General features: G+C 40.9%; 1 long non-coding RNA gene across 1 annotated transcript; it reads right to left on the bottom strand.

Annotated features, from left to right (window-relative positions):
- Nucleotides 1-3,879: 3,879 nt before the first annotated feature.
- LOC309618353 lies at nucleotides 3,880-16,124 on the bottom strand. Its single transcript, XR_014238434.1, has 2 exons — nucleotides 7,204-16,124; nucleotides 3,880-6,880 (listed from the first exon to the last, which is right to left on the bottom strand). It is a non-coding gene; the product is annotated as an uncharacterized lncRNA (long non-coding RNA).
- Nucleotides 16,125-21,646: the final 5,522 nt, after the last annotated feature.

Raw genomic sequence — 21,646 nt, 5'->3', positions numbered from 1 at the left:
GGGGTGGGACAGGGAGGGTGGGAGGGAGACGCAAGATGGAGGAGATATGGGGATATATGTATGCATATAGCTGATTCACTTTGTTGTACAGCAGAGACTAACACACCATTGTAAAGCAATTATACTCCAATAAAGATGTTAGAAATATATATATATACAATAAAATAAAATAAAACACATTGTTCTTTCTTTCTTTTTTTTCTTTTTGGCCGCGCCTCTCAGCTTGTGGGAGTTTACTTCCCCAACCAGGGGTTGAACCCGGGCCTTTGGCAGTGAGAGCACCGAGTCCTCACCACTGGACCACCAGGGAATTCCCTAAAACACACTGCTCTTTAAAGGAGCTTCGGAAGTTTCTTCTTTCCGATGCCAAGTCTCCAGGGTTTAAAGTCTTTGGTTTTGCTCTCTAACCCCCACTCATCTTGCAGCTTTTTCTTCCTCAGTGTCACTGTGCCCACAAAAATACTCAGGATGTCAGTTACAGAAGTGTCCTCCCATTCAGAGATGCCACTTAAACTGTCATGGGACACTCTTCTGTTCCAGTGAAAAGTTCAGGACGGTAACTTGAGACTCCTTATTAGTAAAGTACAGAAGGGTGGTGAGTGGTGTGTGTGTGTTTATATGTGTGTTTGTGTTTATGTGTGTGTGTTTATGTGTGTGTGTGTTTATGTGTGTGTGTTTATGTGTGTGTGTATGAGGGGCTAATTTCAAAGTCACCTGTGGTCAGGGAGTGACTCATTTATTTTTCCTCGATTCTCTCATGGGTCTTCCATCTGTTTTCTCTCCAGTTCCCAGGTGGTCTTAAAAGGCCATTGCACCTTGATTAATGGGAGGCTCCCCAGCCTTTACTGACCCTGGGTGGTGATCTACCTGTCTCTTACTGTGGAACAATCTTAATGCATATACTACAGGAAGACTCTAAAACAGTGGGTCTAAGAGTGGGGGTAAAGGAAGGGATTGTAATACTGACACAATAAGAAAGCCTAGCTGAAAGGGGATAATTGGGGTAAAAACACCTCATGACTGATGATTTTCCTGCCTATCTTCTTTTTTTTTTTTAATTAATTAATTTATTTTATTTATTTATTTTTGGCTGCGTTGGGTCTTCGTTGCTGCACGTGGGCTTTCTCTAGTTGCGGCGAGCGAGGGCTACTCTTTGTTGCAGTGCGTGGGCTTCTCATTGCTGTGGCTTCTTTTGTTGCAGAGCACGGGCTCTAGGCACGCGGACTTCAGTAGTTGTGGCACGTGGGCTCAGTAGTTGTGGCACAGGAGCTTAGTTGCTCTGCGGTATGTGGGATCTTCCTGGACCAGGGCTCGAACCCGTGTCCCCTGCATTGGCAGGCGGATTTTTAACCACTGCGCCACCAAGGAAGCCCCCTGCCTATCTTCTGTGCTGAGGTTATTTCCTCTCAAAAGTTCAGACACTCGAGTTTTTTTTTACATTTCCCCATATGCTTCTGGATTTTCTTGACTGAAAACATGTAGGTGGGGGCACATCTCCTTCTAGTTGGATTTGGAAAAGTTCCTGCTGGGCAGCCCCCAGGCCCTTCCCTCAGAAGCTTGCTGATGAGAAGCTGCATGGCGTGGGGCATGGCCCAGGCTGCAGTGCTTCTAGGATGTCCAGCTGCTGGGTCCACTGCGTGGGCTGACAGTGTCTGACAGTCATGGGAGACATCCATGCTCTGTGGCTTCTGAAGAGTCCTGGAGCCTGGATATGTGGGTCTCATCCTAGATTTCCACAGAATCCCTGTGAGAGGCTTAGTGGGCAGACACGAATGTAGTGTGACTCTAGGTGATTGTCTTTCTCTATAGGGATTTCCCAGAAGATTTATTCCCTAAAGCCTTATTATCTACAGATGGAATGTGAGTATAGGATTTGAGAAGCTGCTTCACTGCTAACTGGCTCTTAAGCAGGGGTCACACACCATTTCCAAACTTCTATTAGTGACTAATGATGATTTTTCATTTCCATGGTGCCAACAATTCAGCTTTTTAAAGCATCTCTGAAGACTCCGTTTTGTACTCATCTCACCTGTCTTTTCTACAAGGGTCCCATGGCCTTGAAGGATCCAATTCAGCTTTCTCAGAGGTGTCCCCTCTGAGAAAGATGACGAGAGAGATTCCTCACGCTTCCTGCACCCTGACCCATGGCTCATCCTCTTTGGGTCCCTGGCAGCAACACCATTGTGCCCACACTCATGCTAGTCCTCCATCCAGTGTCATATGCAAAAAGCAGTTCTTTGTCTTATGAGGATAGTTTATTCCAGGAAAGGATATATGAAGTTTGAAGCTCCCCAATTTCTTACCCCTAGACCAATGATGTCTCCATTAAACAAGAGCTAATCCATCTATTAGAAGTTGTAACTGCTCACCCAGCCTTGACAACCAGTTTGTCCAGGTCAAATCTAGAAGAGGTCTTGCCTAGGTCAGTCCCTCTCCTAGAGCCAGGAGCTCAGTGAGACAGAATTCCCACTGAGAATTCCTGAACCATTCAGGATTCAGAATGTTCTTCTGTCTGAGTACTGAGTGTTTACTCACCACTCAGCCAGGATTCACTCCATACTGGCTGGATTGGACCATTCTGGGTCTAGACCTCAATGTTTCAGAACCCTTGATGGCTGGATGCAGGGACAAAATACCTATTCTAAAATCACCTGAGGGGGAGGAGAGAAGATGGCGGAAGAGTAAGACGCGGAGATCACCTTCCTTCCCACAGATACAGTAGAAATACATCTACACGTGGAACTGCTCCTACAGAACACCCACTGAACGCTGGCAGAAAACGTCCGACCTCCAAAAAGGCAAGAAACTCCCCCTGTACTTGGGTAGGGCAAAAGAAAAAAGAAATAACAGAGACAAAAGAATAGGGACGGCACCTGCACCAGTGGGAGGGAGCTGTGAAGGAGGAAAGGTTTCCACGCACTAGGAAGCCCCTTCGCGGGCAGAGACTGCGGGTGGCAGAGGGGGGAAGCTTCGGAGCCACGGAGGAGAGCGCAGCCACAGGGGTGCGGAGGGCAAAGCGGAGAGGTTCCCGCACGGAGGCTCGGCGCCGAGCAGTGCTCACCAGCCTGAGAGGCTTGTCTGCTCCCCCGCCGGGGCGGGCGGGGCTGGGAGCTGAGGCTCGGCTTCAGTCGGATCGCAGGGAGAGGACTGGGGCTGGCGGCGTGAACACAGCCTGACGGGGTTAGCGCACCACAGCTGGCTGGGAGGGAGACCGGGAAAAGGTCTGCAGCTGCCGAAGAGGCAAGAGACTTTTTCTTGCCTCTTTGTTTCGCTGCGTGCAAGGAGAGGGGATTCAGAGCGCCACCTAAACGAACTCCAGAGACTGGCGCGAGCCGCGGCTATCAGCGCGGACCCCAGAGACGGGCGTGAGACGCTGGGGCTGCTGCTGCCGCCTCCAAAAAGCCTGTGTGTGAGCACAGGTCACTCTCCACACCGCCCCTCCCGGGAGCCTGTGCAGCCCGCCACTGCCAGGGTCCCTTGATCCGGGGACAACTTCCCCGGGAGAACACACTGCACGCCTCAGGCTGGTGCAACGTCACGCCGGCCTCGGCCGCCGCAGGCTCGCCCCGCCTCCTCTGTACCCCTCCCTCCCCGTGGCCTGGGTGAGCCAGAGCCCCCGAAGCAGCTGCTCCTTTAACCCCGTCCTGTCTGGGCGGGGAATAGACGCCCTCAGGCGACCTACACGCAGAGGCGGATCCAAATCCAAAGCTGAACCCCAGGAGCTGTGCGAACAGGGAAGAGAAGGGGAAATCTCTCCCAGCAGCCTCAGAAGCAGTGGATTAAAACTCCACAAACAACTTGATGTGCCTGCATCTGTTGAATACCTGAATAGACAACGAATCATCCCAAATTCAGGAGGTGGACTTTGGGAGCAGGATATATTAATTTTTCCCCTTTTCCTTTTTTTTGTGAGTGTATATGTATATGCTTCTGGGTGAGATTTTGTCTGTATAGCTTTGCTTTACAATAGCTTTATTTTACTTCACTATATTATAGCCTCTTTCTTTCTTTCTTTCTATTTTTTCTCCCTTTTACTCTGAGCCGTGTGGACGAAAGGCTCTTGGTGCTCCAGCCAGGCATCAGGGCCGTGCCTCTGAGGTGGGAGAGCCAACTTCAGGACACTGGTCCACAAGAGACCTCCCAGCTCCACGTAATACCAAACGGCAAAAATCTCTCAGAGATCTCCATCTCAACATCAAGACCCAGCTTCACTCAACGACCAGCAAGCTACAGTGCTGGACACCCTATGCCAAACAACTAGCAAGACAGGAACACAGCCCCATCCATTAGCAGAGAGGCTGCCTAAAATCATAATAAGGCCACAGACACCCCAAAATACACCACCAGACGTGGACGTGCCCACCAGAAAGACAAGATCCAGCCTCATCCACCAGAGCTCAGGCACTAGTTCCCTCCACCAGGAAGCCTACACAACCCACTGAACCAACCTTAGCCACTGGGGACAGATACCAAAAACAACGGGAACTACAAACCTGCAGCCTGTGAAAAGGAGACCCCAAACACAGTAAGATAAGCAAAATGAGACGACAGAAAAACACACAGCAGATGAAAGAGCAGGGTCAAAACACACCAGATTTAACAAATGAAGAGGAAATAGGTAGTCTACCTGAAAAAGAATTCAGAATAATGATAGTAAGGATGATCCAAAATCTTGGAAATAGAATAGACAAAATGCAAGAAACATTTAACAAGGACGTAGAAGAACTAAAGAGAAACCAAGCAATGATGAAAAACACAATAAATGAAATTAAAAATACTCTAGATGGGATCAATAGCAGAATAACTGAGGCAGAAGAAAGGATAAGTGACCTGGAAGATAAAATGGTGGAAATAACTACTACAGAGCAGGATAAAGAAAAAAGAATGAAAAGAACTGAGGACAGTCTCAGAGACCTCTGGGACAACATTAAACGCACCAACATTCGAATTATAGGGGTCCCAGAAGAAGAAGAGAAAAAGAAAGGGACTGAGAAAATATTTGAAGAGATTCTAGTTGAAAACTTCCCTAATATGGGAAAGGAAATAGTTAATCAAGTCCTGGAAGCACAGAGAGTCCCATGCAGGATAAACCCAAGGAGAAACACGCCAAGACACATATTAATCAAACTGTCAAAAATTAAATATAAGGAAAACATATTAAAGGCAGCAAGGGAAAAACAACAAATAACACACAAGGGAATCCCCATAAGGTTAACATCTGATCTTTCAGCAGAAACTCTGCAAGCCAGAAGGGAGTGGCTGGATATACTTAAAGTGATGAAGGAGAAAAACCTACAACCAAGATTACTCTACCCAGCAAGGATCTCATTCAGATTCGATGGAGAAATTAAAACCTTTACAGATAAGCAAAAGCTGAGAGAGTTCAGCACCACCAAACCAGCTTTACAACAAATGCTAAAGGAACTTCTCTAGGCAAGAAACACAAGAGAAGGAAAACACCTACAATAACAAACCCAAAACATTTAAGAAAATGGGAATAGGAACATACATATCGATAATTACCTTGAATGTAAATGGATTAAATGCTCCCACCAAAAGACACAGGCTGGCTGAATGGATACAAAAACAAGACCCATATATATGCTGTGTACAAGAGACCCACTTCAGACCTAGAGACACATACAGACTGAAAGTCAGGGGATGGAAAAAGATATTCCATGCAAATGGAAATCAAAAGAAAGCTGGAGTAGCAATTCTCATATCAGACAAAATAGACTTTAAAATAAAGACTATTACAAGAGACAAAGAAGGACACTATATAATGATCAAGGGATCGATCCAAGAGGAAGGTATAACAATTGTAAATATTTATGCACCCAACATAGGAGCACCTCAATACATAAGGCAAATACTAACAGCCATAAAAGGGGAAATCGACAGCAACACAATCATAGTAGGGGACTTTAACACCCCACTTTCACCAATGGACAGATCATCCAAAATGAAAATAAATAAGGAAACACAAGCTTTAAATGATACATTAAACAATATGGACTTAATTGATATTTATAGGACATTCCACCCAAAAACAACAGAATACACATTTTTCTCAAGTGCTCATGGAACATTCTCCAGGATAGATCATATGTTGGGTCACAAATCAAGCCTTGGTAAATTTAAGAAAATTGAAATCGTATCAAGTATCTTTTCCGACCACAACGCTATGAGACTAGATATCAATTACAGGAAAAGATCTGTAAAAAATACAAACACATGGAGGCTACACAATACATTACTTAATAACGAAGTGATCACTGAAGAAATCAAAGGGGAAATCAAAAAATACCTAGAAACAAATGACAATGGAGATACGACGACCCAAAACCTATGGGACGCAGCAAAAGCAGTGCTAAGAGGGAAGTTTATAGCAATACAAGCCTACCTCAAGAAACAGGAAACATCTCGAATAAACAACCTAACCTTGCACCTAAAGCAATTAGAGAAAGAAGAACAAAAAAACCCCAAAGCCAGCAGAAGGAAAGAAATTATAAAGATCAGGTCAGAAATAAATGAAAAAGAAATGAAGGAAACAATAGCAAAAATCAATGAAACTAAAAGCTGGTTCTTTGAGAAGATAAACAAAATTGATAAACCATTAGCCAGACTCATCAAGAGAAAAAGGGAGAAGACGCAGATCAATAGAATTAGAAATGAAAAAGGAGAAGTAACCACTGACACTGCAGAAATACAAAAGATCATGAGAGATTACTACAAGCAACTCTATGCCAATAAAATGGACAACCTGGAAGAAATGGACAGATTCTTAGAAATGCACAAACTGCCGAGACTGAACGAGGAAGAAATAGAAAATATGAACAGACCAATCACAAGCACTGAAATTGAAACTGTGATTAAAAACCTTCCAACAGGGCTTCCCTGGTGGCGCAGTGGTTAAGAATCTGCCTGCCAATGCAGGGGACACGGGTTCGAGCCCTGGTCTGGGAAGATCCCACATGCCGCGGAGCAACTAGGCCCGTGAGCCACAACTACTGAGCCTGCGCGTCTGGAGCCTGTGCTCCGCAACAAGAGAGGCCGCGATAGTGAGAGGCCCACGCACCGCGATGAAGAGTGGCCCCCGCTTGCCGCAACTGGAGAAAGCCCTCGCACAGAAACGAAGACCCAACACAGCCAAAAATAAATATAAATAAATAAATAAATTTATGAAAAAAAAAAAAAAAAAACCTTCCAACAAACAAAAGCCCAGGACCAGATGGCTTCACAGGTGAATTCTATCAAACATTTAGAGAAGAGCTAACACCTATCCTTCTCAAACTCTTCCAAAATATTGCAGAGGGAGGAACACTCCCAAACTCATTCTACGAGGCCACCATCACCCTGATACCAAAAACAGACAAAGATGTCACAAAGAAAGAAAACTACAGGCCAATATCACTGATGAACATAGATGCAAAAATCCTCAACAAAATACTAGCAAACAGAATCCAACAGCACATTAAAAGGATCATACACCATGATCAAGTGGGGTTTATCCCAGGAATGCAAGGATTCTTCAATATACGCAAATCAATCAATGTGATACACCATATTAACAAATTGAAGGAGAAAAACCATATGATCATCTCAATAGATGCAGAGAAAGCTTTCGACAAAATTCAACACCCATTTATGATAAAAGCCCTGCAGAAAGTAGGCATAGAGGGAACTTTCCTCAACATAATAAAGGCCATATATGACAAACCCACAGCCAACATTGTCCTCAATGGTGAAAAACTGAAACCATTTCCACTAAGATCAGGAACAAGACAAGGTTGCCCACTCTCACCACTATTATTCAACATAGTTTTGGAAGTGTTAGCCACAGCAATCAGAGAAGACAAAGAAATAAAAGGAATCCAAATCGGAAAAGAAGAAGTAAAGCTGTCACTATTTGCAGATGACCTGATACTATACATAGAGAATCCTAAAGATGCTACCAGAAAACTCCTAGAGCTAATCAATGAATTTGGTAAAGTAGCAGGATACAAAATTAATGCACAGAAATCTCTTGCATTTCTATACACTAATGATGAAAAATCTGAAAGTGAAATTAAGAAAACACTCCCATTTACCATTGCAACAAAAAGAATAAAATATCTAGGAATAAACCTACCTAAGGAGACAAAAGACCTGTATGCAGAAAATTATAAGACACTGATGAAAGAAATTAAAGATGATACAAATAGATGGAGAGATATACCATGTTCCTGGATTGGAAGAATCAACATTGTGAAAATGACTCTACTACCCAAAGCAATCTACAGATTCAATGCAATCCCTATCAAACTACCACTGGCATTTTTCACAGAACTAGAGCAAAAAATTTCACAATTTGTATGGAAACACAAAAGACCCCGAATAGCCAAAGCAATCTTGAGAACGAAAAATGGAGCTGGGGGAATCAGGCTCCCTGACTTCAGACTATATTACAAAGCTTCAGTAATCAAGACAGTTTGGTACTGGCACAAAAACAGAAATATAGATCAATGGAACAGGATAGAAAGCCCAGAGATAAACCCACACACATATGGTCACCTTATCTTTGATAAAGGAGGCAAGCATATACAGTGGAGAAAAGACAGCCTCTTCAATAAGTGGTGCTGGGAAAATTGGACAGGTACATGTAAAAGTATGAAATTAGAACACTCCCTGACACCACGCACAAAAATAAACTCAAAATGGATTAAAGACCTAAGTGTAAGGGCAGACACTATCAAACTCTTAGAGGAAAACATAGGCAGAACGCTCTATGACATACATCACAGCAAGATTCTTTTTGACCCAGCTCCCAGAGAAATGGAAATAAGAACACAAATAAACAAATGGGACCTAATGAAACTTAAAAGCTTTTGCACAGCAAAGGAAACCATAAACAAGACCAAAAGACAACCATCAGAATGGGAGAAAATATTTGCAAATGAAGCAACTGACAAAGGATTAATCTCCAAGATTTACAAGCAGCTCATGCAGCTCAATAACAAAAAAACGAACAACCCAATCCAAAAATGGGCAGAAGACCTAAATAGACATTTCTCCAAAGATATACAGATGGCCTACAGACACATGAAAGAATGCTCAACATCATTAATCATTAGAGAAATGCAAATCAAAACTACAATGAGATATCATCTCACACTGGTCAGAATGGCCATCATCAAAAAATCTACAAACAATAAATGCTGGAGACGGTGTGGAGGAAAGGGAACACTCTTGCACTGTTGGTGGGAATGTAAATTGATACAGCCACTATGGAGAACAGTATGGAGGTTCCTTAAAAAACTAAAAATAGAACTACCATACGACCCAGCAATCCCACTACTGGGCATATACCCTGAGAAAACCATAGGTCAAAAAGAGTCATGTACCAAAATGTTCATTGCAGCTCTATTTACAATAGCCAGGACATGGAAGCAACCTAAATGTCCATCGACAGATGAATGGATAAAGAAGATGTGGCATATATATACAATGGAATATTACTCAGCCATAAAAAGAAATGAAATGGAGGTATTTGTAATGAGGTGGATGGAGTTAGAGTCTGTCATACAGAGTGAAGTAAGTCAGAAAGAGAAAAACAAATACAGTATGCTAACACATATATACGGAATCTAAGGGAAAAAAAAAAAAAAAAGGCCATGAAGAACCTAGTGGCAAGACGGGAATAAAGACACAGACCTACTAGAGAATGGACTTGAGGATATGGGGAGGGGGTGGGGTGAGATGTGACAGGGTAAGAGAGTGTCATGGACATATATACACTACCAAATGTAAAATAGATAACTAGTGGGAAGCAGCCGCATAGCACAGGGAGATCAGCTCGGTGCTTTGTGACCACCTAGAGGGGTGGGATGGGGAGGGTGGGAGGGAGGGAGATGCAAGAGGGAAGTGAACTGGGAACATATTGTATATGTATAACTGATTCACTTTGTTATAAAGCAGAAGCTAACACACCATTGTAAGGCAATTATACTTCAATAAAGATGTTTAAAAAAAAAACAAAAACAGCATGGATTCTGAAAAAAAATAAAAAAAATAAAAAATAAAATAAAATAAAATCACCTGAATTACATGTCTAATGGCTAACAGTGGAATCAGGGAATTTTTCTTTGGGCAGATATTTTCGTTGTCTTGGGACAGATACCTTGGATGACTTCCAGTCATCAATGAAATAATCCAAGTGCAAACACTTCAGACTGGGATGCTAAGTGATTATCAAATCTGTGGGCATGGAGTTATTCATAGTATCCCTTTATTAATGTTCTAATTCTCACAGGGTCAGTAGTGAGGTCTCTTTTTTCATTTCTGATATTAGTAATTCATGTCCTTTTTTTTGGTCTTAATCTGGCTAGAGGCCTATTGATTTTACTGATCTTTTAAAAAGAATCAGTTTTTGGTTTCGTTGATTTTCTCTATTAATTTACTGTTTTCAATTTTACTGATTTCTGCTCTATTTCTTATTGTTTCTTTTTCTGCTTAATTTGGACTTAACTTGCCTTCTTTTCCTAGTTTCCTAACGTGGGAACTTATATTATTGATTTTAGATCTTCCTTCTTTTCTAATATTTGCATTCAATGCTATAAATTTCCCTCTAAGCATTGTTTTCACTTCATCCCACAAATTTTGGTAAGTTGTGTTTTAATTTTAATTTAGTTCAAAATATTTTAAAATTTCTCTTGAGATTTCTTCTTTGACCCATGTGTTATTTAGAAGTGTTTTCAACTCCACATATTTTGGGGTTTTCCAGTTACCTTTCTGTTACTGATTCCTAGCTTAATTCCATTGTGGTGTGAAAGCAGACATTGCATAATTTGTATTCTTTTAAATTTGCTAGGGTGTGTTTTATGGCTCAGAATGTAATCTACCTTGGTGAATGTTTCATGTGAGTTTGAGAAGAATGTATACCCTGCCATTGTTGGATAAAATAGTCTATAGATGTCAATTATATCCAGTTAAATGATAGTGTTGTTGAGTTTGCTGATGTCCTTATGACTTTGTCCATTTCTGATATAGGATTGTTGAATTATCCAACAATGATAGTGGATGCATCTATTTCTCTTTGCAATTCTATTCATTTTTGCCTCACATGGTTGATGCTTTATTGTTAGGTGCATATATATTAAGAATTGTTACGTCTTCTTGAAGAACTGACCCCTTAACCATTATGTAATGCCTTTTTTTTTAAATCCCTGATAATTTTCTTTGCTTTGAAGCCTATTTTGTCTGAAATTAATATAGCTACTCCTGCTTTCTTTTGATTAATGTTAGCATGGTGTATTTTTCTCCATCCATTCACTTTTAATCTATATGTGTCTTTATATTTAAAGTGGGTTTCTTGTAGAGAACACATAGTTGGGTCTTATTTTTTGATCCACTCTGACAATCTCTGTGTTTTAATTGGTACATTTAGACCATTGATGTTTAAAGTGAATATTGATACAGTTGGATTAATATCTGCCATATTCATTGTTTTTTTCTATTTCCCGCCCTTGTTCTTTGTTCCTATTTTTCTCTTCCACTTTTTTTCTGCCTTTCATGTTTTTTATTTTTTTAACATCTTTATTGGAGTATAATTGCTTTACAATGGTTTGTTAGTTTCTGCTTTATAACAAAGTGAATCAGTTATACATATACATATATCCACATATCTCTTCCCTCTTGCGTCTCCCTCCCTCCCACCCTCCCTATCCCACCCCTCTAGGTGGTCACAAAGCACCGAGCTGATCTCCCTGTGCTATGCCGCTGCTTCCCACTAGCTATCTATTTTACATTTGGTAGTGTATATATGTCCATATATACACTACCACTCTCTCACTTTGTCCCAGCTTACCCTTCCCCCTCCCCGTGCTCTAGTAGGTCTGCGTCTTTATTCCCATCTTGCCCCTAGGTTCTTCAAGACCACTTTTTTTTTTTTTTTTTTTAGATTCCGTATATATGTGTTAGCATACTGTATTTGTTTTTCTCTTTCTGACTTACTTCACTCTGTATGACAGACTCTAGGTCCATCCACCTCTCTACAAATAACTCACGAATAACTCACCTCTCTACAAATAACTTCGTTTCTTTTTATAGCTGACTAATATTCCATTGTATATATGTGCCACATCTTCTTTATCCATTCATCTGTCAATGGACACTTAGGTTGCTTCCATGTCCTGGCTATTGTAAATAGAGCTGCAATGAACATTGTGGTACATGACTCTTTTTGACCTATGGTTTTCTCAGGGTATATGCCCAGTAGTGGGATTGCTGGGTCGTATGGTAGTTCTATTTGTAGTTTTTTAAGGAACCTCCATACTGTTCTCCATAGTGGCTGTATCAATTTACATTCCCACCAACAGTGCACGAGGGTTCCCTTTTCTCCACACCCTCTCAAGCATTTATTGTTTCTAGATTTTTTGATGATGGCCATTCTGACTGGTGTGAGATATCTCATTGTAGTTTTGATTTGCATTTCTCTAATGATTAATGATGTTGAGCATTCTTTCATGTGTTTGTTGGCAACCTGTATATCTTCTTTGGAGAAATGTCTATTTAGGTCTTCTGCCCATTTTTGGATTGGGTTGTTTGTTTTATTGATATTGAGCTGCATGAGCTGCTTGTAAATTTTGGAGATTAATCTTTTGTCAGTTGCTTCATTTGCAAATATTTTCTCCCATTCTGATGGTTGTCTTTTGGTCTTGTTTATGATTTCCTTTGCTGTGCAAAAGCTTTTAAGTTTCATTAGGTCCCATTTGTTTATTTGTGTTCTTATTTCCATTTCTCTGGGAGCTGGGTCAAAAAGAATCTTGCTGTGATGTATGTCATAGAGCGTTCTGCCTATGTTTTCCTCTAAGAGTTTGATAGTGTCTGGCCTTATATTTAGGTCTTTAATCCATTTTGAGTTTATTTTTGTGTATGGTGTTAGGGAATGTTCTAATTTCATTCTTTAACATGTAGCTGTCCAGTTTTTCCAGCACCACTTATGGAAGAGACTGTCTTTTCTCCACTGTGTATTCTTGCCTCCTTTATCGAAGATAAGGTGACCATATGTGCATGGGTTTATCTCTGGGCTTTCTATCCTGTTCCATTGATCTGTATTTCTGTTTTTGTGCCAGTACCATACTGTCTTGATTACTGTAGCTTTGTAGTATAGTCTGAAGTCCGGGAGCCTGATTCCCCCAGCTCCATTTTTCTTTCTCCAGATTGCTTTGGCTATTTGGGGTCTTTTGTGTTTCCATACAAATTGTGAAATTTTTTGTTCTAGTTCTGTGAAAAATGCCAGTGGTAGTTTGATAGGGATTGCATTGAATCTGTAGATTGCTTTGGGTGGTAGAGTCATTTTCACAATATTGATTCTTCCAATCCAAGAACATGGTATATCTCTCCATCTATTTGTGTCATCTTTAATTTCTTTCATCAGTGTCTTATAATTTTCTGCATACAGGTCTTTTGTGTCCTACAGGTAGGTTTATTCCTAGATATTTTATTCTTTTTGTTGCAATGGTAAATGGGAGTATTTTCTTAATTTCACTTTTCATCATTAGTGTATAGATTTTTCATCATTATTGTATAGGAATGCAAGAGATTTCTGTGCATTAATTTTGTATCCTGCTACTCTACCAAGTTCATTGATTAGCTCTAGTAGTTTTCTGGTAGCATCTTTAGGATTCTCTATGTACAGTATCATGTCATCTGCAAACAGTGACAGCTTTACTTCTTTTCTGATTTGGATTCCTTTTATTTCTTTTTCTTCTCTGATTGCTGTGGCTAAAACTTCCAAAACCATGTTGAATAATAGTGGTGAGAGTGGGCAACCTTGTCTTGTTCTTGATCTTAGTGGAAATGGTTTCACTTTTTCACCATTGAGGACGATGTTGGCTGTGGGTTTGTCATATATGGCCTTTATTATGTTGAGGTAAGTTCCCTCTATGCCTACTTTCTGGAGGGTTTTTATCATAAATGGGTGTTGAATTTTGTCAAAAGTTTCTCTGCATCTATTGAGATGATCATATGGTTTTTCTCCTTCAATTTGTTAGTATGGTGTATCACATTGACTTGCATATATTGAAGAATCCTTGCGTTCCTGGGATAAACCCCACTTGATCATGGTGTATGATCCTTTTAACATGCTGTTTGCTAGTATTTTGTTGAGGATTTTTGCATCTGTGTTCATCAGTGATATTGGCCTGTAGTTTTCTTTCTTTGTGACATCTTTGTCTGGTTTTGGTATCAGAGTGATGGTAGCCTCATAGAATGAGTTTGGGAGTGTTCTTCCCTCTGCTATATTCTGGAAGAGTTTGAGAAGGATAGGTGTTAGCTCTTCTCTAAATGTTTGATAGAATTCACCTGTGAAGCCATCTGGTCCTGGGCTTTTGTTTGTTGGAAGATTTTTAATCACAGTTTCAAATTCAGTGCTTGTGATTGGTCTGTTCATATTTTCTATTTCTTCCTGGTTCAGTCTCGGTAGGTTGTGCATTTCTAAGAATCTGTCCATTTCTTCCAGGTTGTCCATTTTATTGGCATAGAGTTGCTTGTAGTAATCTCTCATGATCGTTTGTATTTCTGCAGTGTCAGTTGTTACTTCTCCGTTTTCATTTCTAATTCTATTGATTTGAATCTTCTCCGTTTTTTTCTTGATGAGTCTGGCTATGGTTTATCAATTTTGTTTATCTTCTCAAAGAACCAGCTTTTGGTTTTATTGGTCTTTGCTATCGTTTCCTTCATCTCTTTTTCATTTATTTCTGATCTGATCTTTATGATTTCTTTCCTTCTGCTAACTTTGGGGTTTTTTTGTTCTTCTTTCTGTAATTGCTTTAGGTGTAAGGTTAGGTTGTTTATTTGAGGTGTTTCTTGTTTCTTAAGGTAGGATTGTATTGCTATAAACTTCCCTCCTAGAACTGCTTTTGCTGCATCGCATAGGTTTTGGGACGTCGTGTTTTCATTGTCATTTGTTTCTAGGTATTTTTTGATTTCCTCTTTCATTTCTTCAGTGATCTCTTGGTTATTAAGTAGTGTATTGTTTAGCCTCCGTGTGTTTGTATTTTTTACAGATTTTTTCCTGTAATTGATATCTAGGCCCATAGCGTTGTGGTCGGAAAAGATACTTGATATGATTTCAATTTTCTTAAATTTACCAAGGCTTGATTTGTGACCCAAGATATGATCTATCCTGGAGAATGTTCCATGAGCACTTGAGAAGAAAGTGTATTCTGTTGTTTGTGGATGGAATGTCCTATAAAGATCAATTAAGTCCATCTTGTTTAATGTATAATTTAAAGCTTGTGTTTCCTTATTTATTTTCATTTTGGATGATATGTCCATTGGTGAAAGTGGGGTGTTAAAGTCCCCTACTATGATTGTGTTACTGTCAATTTCCCCTTTTATGGCTGTTAGTATTTGCCTTATGTATTGAGGTGCTCCTATGTTGGGTGCATAAATATTTACAATTGTTATATCTTCTTCTTGGATTGATCCCTTGATCATTATGTAGTGTCCTTCTTTGTCTCTTGTAATAGTCTTTTTTTTTTAAAGTTATACAATATTTATTTATTTATTTATTTATTTATTTATTTATTTATTTATTTATGGCTGTGTTGGGTCTTCGTTTCTGTGCGAGGGCTTTCTCCAGTTGCGGCAAGTGGGGGCCACTCTTCATCGCGGTGCGCGGGCCTCTCATCGCGGCCTCTCTTGTTGCAGAGCACAGGCTCCAGACGCGCAGGCTCAGTAATTGTGGCTCACGGGCCTAGTTGCTCCGCGGCATGTGGGATCTTCCCAGACCAGGGCTCGAACCCGTGTCCCCTGCATTGGCAGGCAGATTCTCAACCACTGCGCCACCAGGGAAGCCACCGTAATAGTCTTTTTTTAAAGTCTATTTTGTCTGATATGAGAATTGGTACTCTAGCTTTCTTTTGATTTCCATTTGCATGGAATATCTTTTTCCATCCCCTCACTTTCAGTTTGTATGTGTCCCTAGGTCTGAAGTGCGTCTCTTGTAGACAGCATATATACGGGTGTTGTTTTTGTATCCATTCAGCCAGTCTTTGTCTTTTGGTTGGAGCATTTAATCCATTCACATTTAAGGTAATTATCAATATGTATGTTCCTATGACCATTTTCTTAATTGTTTGGGGTTTGTTATTGTAGGTCTTTTCCTTCTCTTGTGTTTCCTGCCTGGAGAAGTTCTTTTAGCATTTGTTGTAAAGCTGGTTTGGTGGTGCTGAATTTTCTTAGCTTTTGCTTGTCTGTAAAGCAAAACCATCAAATCTGAATGAGATTCTTGCTGGGTAGAGTAATCTTGGTTGTAGGTTTTCCCCCTTCATCACTTTAAATATGTCCTGCCACTCCTTTCTGGCTTGCAGAATTTCTGCTGAAAGATCAGCTCTTAACCTTATGGGGATTCCCTTTTATGTTATTTGTTGTTTTTCCCTTGCTGCTTTTAATATTTTTTCTTTGTATTTAATTTTTGATAGTTTGATTAATATGTGTCTTGGCATGTTTCTCTTTGGATTTATTCTGTACGGGACTCTGTGCTTCCTGGACTTAACTATTTCCTTTCCCATATTAGGGAAGTTTTCAACTATAATCTCTTCAGATATTTTCTCAGTCCCTTTCTTTTTCTCTTCTTCTTCTGGGACCCCTATAATTTGAATGTTGGTGCATTTAATGTTGTCCCAGAGGTCTCTGAGACTGTCCTCAATTCTTTTCATTCTTTTTTCTTTATTCTGCTCTGCAGGAGTTATTTCCAGTATTTTGTCTTCCAGGTCACTTATCCGTTCTTCTGCCTCAGTTATTCTGGTATTGATCCCTTCTAGAGAATTGTAAATTTAATTTATTGTGTTGTTCATCACTGTTTGTTTGCTCTTTAGTTCCTCTAGGTCCTTGTTAAACGTTTCTTGTCTTTTCTCCATTCTGTTTCCAAGATTTTGGATCATCTTTACTATCATTTTTCTGAATTCTTTTTCAGGTAGACTGCCTATTTCCTCTTCATTTGTTAGGTCTGGTGGGTTTTTGCCTTGCTCCTTCATCTGCTGTGTGTTTCTCTGTCTTCTCATTTTGCTTAACTTACTGTGTTTGGGGTCTCCTTTTTGCAGTCTGCAGGTTCGTAGTTCCTGTTGTTGTTGGTTTCTGCCCCCAGTGGCTAAGGTTGGTTCAGTGGGTTGTGTAGGCTTCCTGGTGGAGGGGACTAGTGCCTGTGTTCTGGTGGATAAGGCTCATCTTGTCTTTCTGGTGGGCACATCCACGTCTGGTGGTGTGTTTTGGGGTGTCTGTGACCTTATTATAATTTTAGGCAGCCTCTCTGCTAATGGGTGGGGTTGTGTTCCTGTCTTGCTAGTTGTTTGGTATAGGGTGTCCAGCACTGTAGCTTGCTGGTCGTTGAGTGGAGCTGGGTCTTGGCGTTGAGATGGAGGTCTCTGGGAGATTTTTGCCATTTGATATTACATGGAGCTGAGAGGTCTCTTTTGGACCAATGTCCTGAACTTGGCTCTCCCACCTCAGAGAAACAGCCCTGACGCCTGGCTGGAGCACCAAGAGCCTATCATCCACATGGCTCAGAATAAAAGGGAGAAAAGAAAGAAAGAAAGAAAGAAGAAGATAAAATAAAAGTAAAATAAAGTAAAAGTTATTAAAATAAAAAATAAAGAATAATTATTAAAATTTTTTTTACAATAATAAAAAAGAAAGAAAGAAAGAAGAGAGCAACCAAACCGAAAAAAAAAAATCCACCAATGATAACAAGCGCTAAAAACTATACTAAAAAACAAAAACAAAAACAAAATCAAAAACAAAAATGGACAGACCGAACCCTAGGACAAATGGTGAAAGCAAAGCTATACAGACAAAATCACACACAGAAGCATACACATACACCCTCAGAAAAAGAGAAAAAAGGAAAAAAGAATATATCGTTGCTCCCAAAGTCCACCTCCTCAAGTTGGGATGATTCATTGTCTATTCAGGTGTTCCACAGATGCAGGTACATCAAGTTGACTGTGGAGATTTAATCCGCTGCTCCTGAGGCTGCTGGGAGAAATTTCCCTTTCTCTTCTTTGTTCGCACAGCTCCTGGGGTTCAGCTTTGGATTTGGCCACGCCTCTGCGTGTAGGTCGCCTGAGGACGTCTTTTCTTCACTCAGACAGGACGGGGTTAAAGGAGCAGCTGATTCCAGGGCTCTGGCTCACTCAGACCAGGGGGAGGGAGGGATACGGAGTGCGGGGCGAGCCTGTGGCAGCAGAGGCTTGCGTGATGTTGCACAGCATGAGGAGCACTGTGTGTTCTCCCAGGAACGTTGTCCCTGGATCACGGGACCCTGGCAGTGGCGGGCTGCACAGGCTCCCGGGAGGGGCGGTGTGGATAGTGACCTGTACTTGCACACAGGCTTCTTGGTGGCTGCAGCAGCAGCTTTAGCGTCTCATGCCCGTCTCTGGGGTCCTCGCTGATAGCCGTGGCTCGCGCCTGTCTCTGGAGCTCCTTTAAGCTGCCCTCTTAATCCCCTCTCCTCGTGCACCAGGAAACAAAGAGGCAAGAAAAAGTCTCTTGCCTCTTTGGCAGCTCCAGATTTTTTCCCGGACTCCCTCCCGGCTAGCCATGGCGCACTAGCCCCCTTCAGGCTGTGTTCACGCCACCAACCCCAGTCCTCTCCTTGGGATCCGACCTCCGAAGCCCGAGCCTCAGCTCCCAGCCCCGCCCGCCCCGGCGGGCGAGCAGACAAGCCTCTCGGGCTGGTGAGTGCTGGTCGGCTCCGATCCTCTGTGCGGGAATCTCTCCGCTTTGCCCTCCGCACCCCTGTGGCTGCGCTCTCCTCCGTGGCTCCGAAGCTTCCCCCTCCGCCACCCACAGTCTCCGCCCACGAAGGGGCTTCCTAGTGTGTGGAAACCTTTCCTCCTTCACAGCTCTTTCCCACTGGTGCAGGTCCCATCCCTATTCTTTTGTCTCTGTTTTTTCTTTTGCCCTACCCAGGTACGTGGGGAGTTTCTTGCCTTTTGGGAGGTCTGAGGTCTTCTGCCAGCATTCAGTAGGTGTTCTTTGGGAGTTGTTCCACATGTAGATGTATTTCTGATGTATTTGTGGGGAGGAAGGTGATCTCCACGTCTTACTCTTCCACCATTTTGAAGCTCCTCCGCTTTTCATGGTTTTAATTGAGCATTTTAAATGATTCCATTTTCTCTTCTTTCTTAGCATACTTCTTAGCACTTAAAAAACTTTTTTTGAATGTTTGTTTTTTTTTAGAATTTGCAATATACATTTACAGCTAATCGAAGTCCACTTTCAAATACCTCTATACTAATTCACAGGTAGTGTGATTACCTTATAATAGCAAAATTATCATGGACTTCCCTGTTGTCACAGTGCTTAAGAATCCACCTGCCAATGCAGGGACAAGGGTTCAATCCCTGGTCCGGGAAGATCCCACATGCCATGGAGCAAATAAACCCCTGCGTCACACCTAGTGAGCCTGCGCTCTAGAGCTCGCAAGCCACAACTACTGAGCACATGCTCCACAACTACTGAAGCACGTGCGCCTAGAGTCCAAAATGAGAAGTCTGTGCACTGCAACGTAGAGTAGCCCCTGCTTGTCACAACTAGAGAAAGCCCGTGTACAGCAATGAAGACCCAATGCAGCCAAAAATAAATAAATAAAATTTTTAAAATAACAAAATTATCATAATTTATCCCTCCTGTCCCTTTTATCATTGCTGTCATTTATTTGACTTATATATAAGTATACACAAGCATACATAAACATAAGATATATACATAAACACATAATCAAATGCATTGTTGGTATTATCTTGAACAAGCAGTTATCTGTTAGATCAATTAAGAATAAGGAAAATAAAATTTTAAATTTCATTTATTCCTTCTTCAGTGTTCTTCCTTACTTTGTGTAGATCTGAGTTTCTGACCTACATTATTTTCCTTTTCTCTAAAGACCTTCTTTTCACGTTTCTTGCAAAGTACGTCTACTGACAGCAAATTCCTTCACTTTTTGTTTGTCTGAAAAATTCTATTTCTCCTTTACTTTTGAAGGATGATTTCACAGGGTACAGAATTCTAGGATGGTATTTTTTTTTCTCTCTCAACACTTTAAATATTTCACTTCTACCTTGTATGATTTCCAAGGAGAAATTGGACGTAATTCTTATCTTTGTTCCTCTATTGGTAAGGTGTTTTTTTTCCTTCTGGCTTCTTTCTGGATTTTTACTTTATCTTTTATTTTATGTAGCATGAAAATGATATGCCTTTTAAAGTACTTTTCCTACTTAGTGTTCTCTGAGTTTCCTGGATCTGTGATTCGCTGTCTGACATTAACTTGGGGAAATTCTCAGTCATTATTCTTTCAAATAGTTCTGTTCCTTTCTTTCTTTCTTCTCCTTCTGGTATTTTTATTATGCATATATTACACGTTTTGTAGTTGTCCCATAATTGTTGGATATTTGTTCTTTTTTTTTTTCAGTCTTTGGTCTCTGTGCTTTTCCGTTTTTGAGGATTCTATTGGTGTATGTTTTAGCTCAGAGATTCTTTTCTCAGCCACGTCCAGTCTACTAATAAGCCATCAAAGGCATTCTTCATTTCATATATATATATATATATATATATATATATATATATATATATATATAGCTGATTAACAATAACAATGTTGTTATAGTTTCAGGTGCACAGCAAAGCGAATCAGCCATACATATACACGTATCCATTCTCCTCCAGACTCCCCTCCAGGCTGCCACATAACATTGAGTAGAGTTCCCTGTGCTATACAGTAGGTCCTTGTTGCTTATCCTTTTTAATATAGTAGTGTGTACATGTCAATCCCAAACTCCCTAACTATTCCTTCCCTCCCCCCTCCCCCCACCCCCATAACCATAGGGTCATTCTCTAAGTCTGTGAGTCCATTTCTGTTTTGTAGATACGCTCATTTGTATTATTTCTTTTTAGATTCCGCATATAAGTGATATCATACGATATTCTCTTTCTCTGTCTGACTTACTTCACTCACTATGACCATCTCTAGGTGCATCCATGTTGCTGCAAATGGCATTATTTCATTCTTTTTTATGGCTGAGTAATATTCCATTGTATATATGTACCACATCTTCTTTATCCATTCCTCTGTCGATGAACATTTAGGTTGCTTCCATGTCCTGACTATTGTAAATAGTGCTGCAGTGAACATTGGGGAGCATGTATCCTTTTGGACCATGGTTTTCTCCAGATATATGCACAGGAGTGGGATTGCAGGGTCAAATGGTAGCTCTATTTTTAGTTTTCTAAGAAACCTCCATACTGTTCTCCATAGTGGCTCTACCAATTTACATTCCCACCAACAGTGTAGGAGGGTTCCCTTCTCTCCACACACTCTCCAGCATTTATTGTTTGTGGATTTTTTGATGATAGCCATTTTGACTGGTGTGGGGTGATATTTCATTGTAGTTTTGATTTGCATTTCTCTAATCATTAGCATGTTGAACATCTTTTCATGTGCCTCTTGGCCATCCATATGTCTTCCTTGGAAAAATGTCTATTTAGGTCTTCTGCCCATTTTTCGATTGGGTTGTTTGTTTTGATCATATTAAACCACGTGAGCTGTTTGTAAATTTTGGAGACTAATCCCTTGTTGGTCACATCATTTGCAAATATTTTCTCCCAA

This window comes from Balaenoptera borealis, assembly GCF_965194805.1.
Source record: "Balaenoptera borealis genome assembly, chromosome: 20".
Lineage (NCBI taxonomy): Eukaryota > Metazoa > Chordata > Mammalia > Artiodactyla > Balaenopteridae > Balaenoptera > Balaenoptera borealis.
Note: the sequence above shows the minus strand (reverse complement) of the source record. Positions and strands in the feature narration are given on the sequence as shown.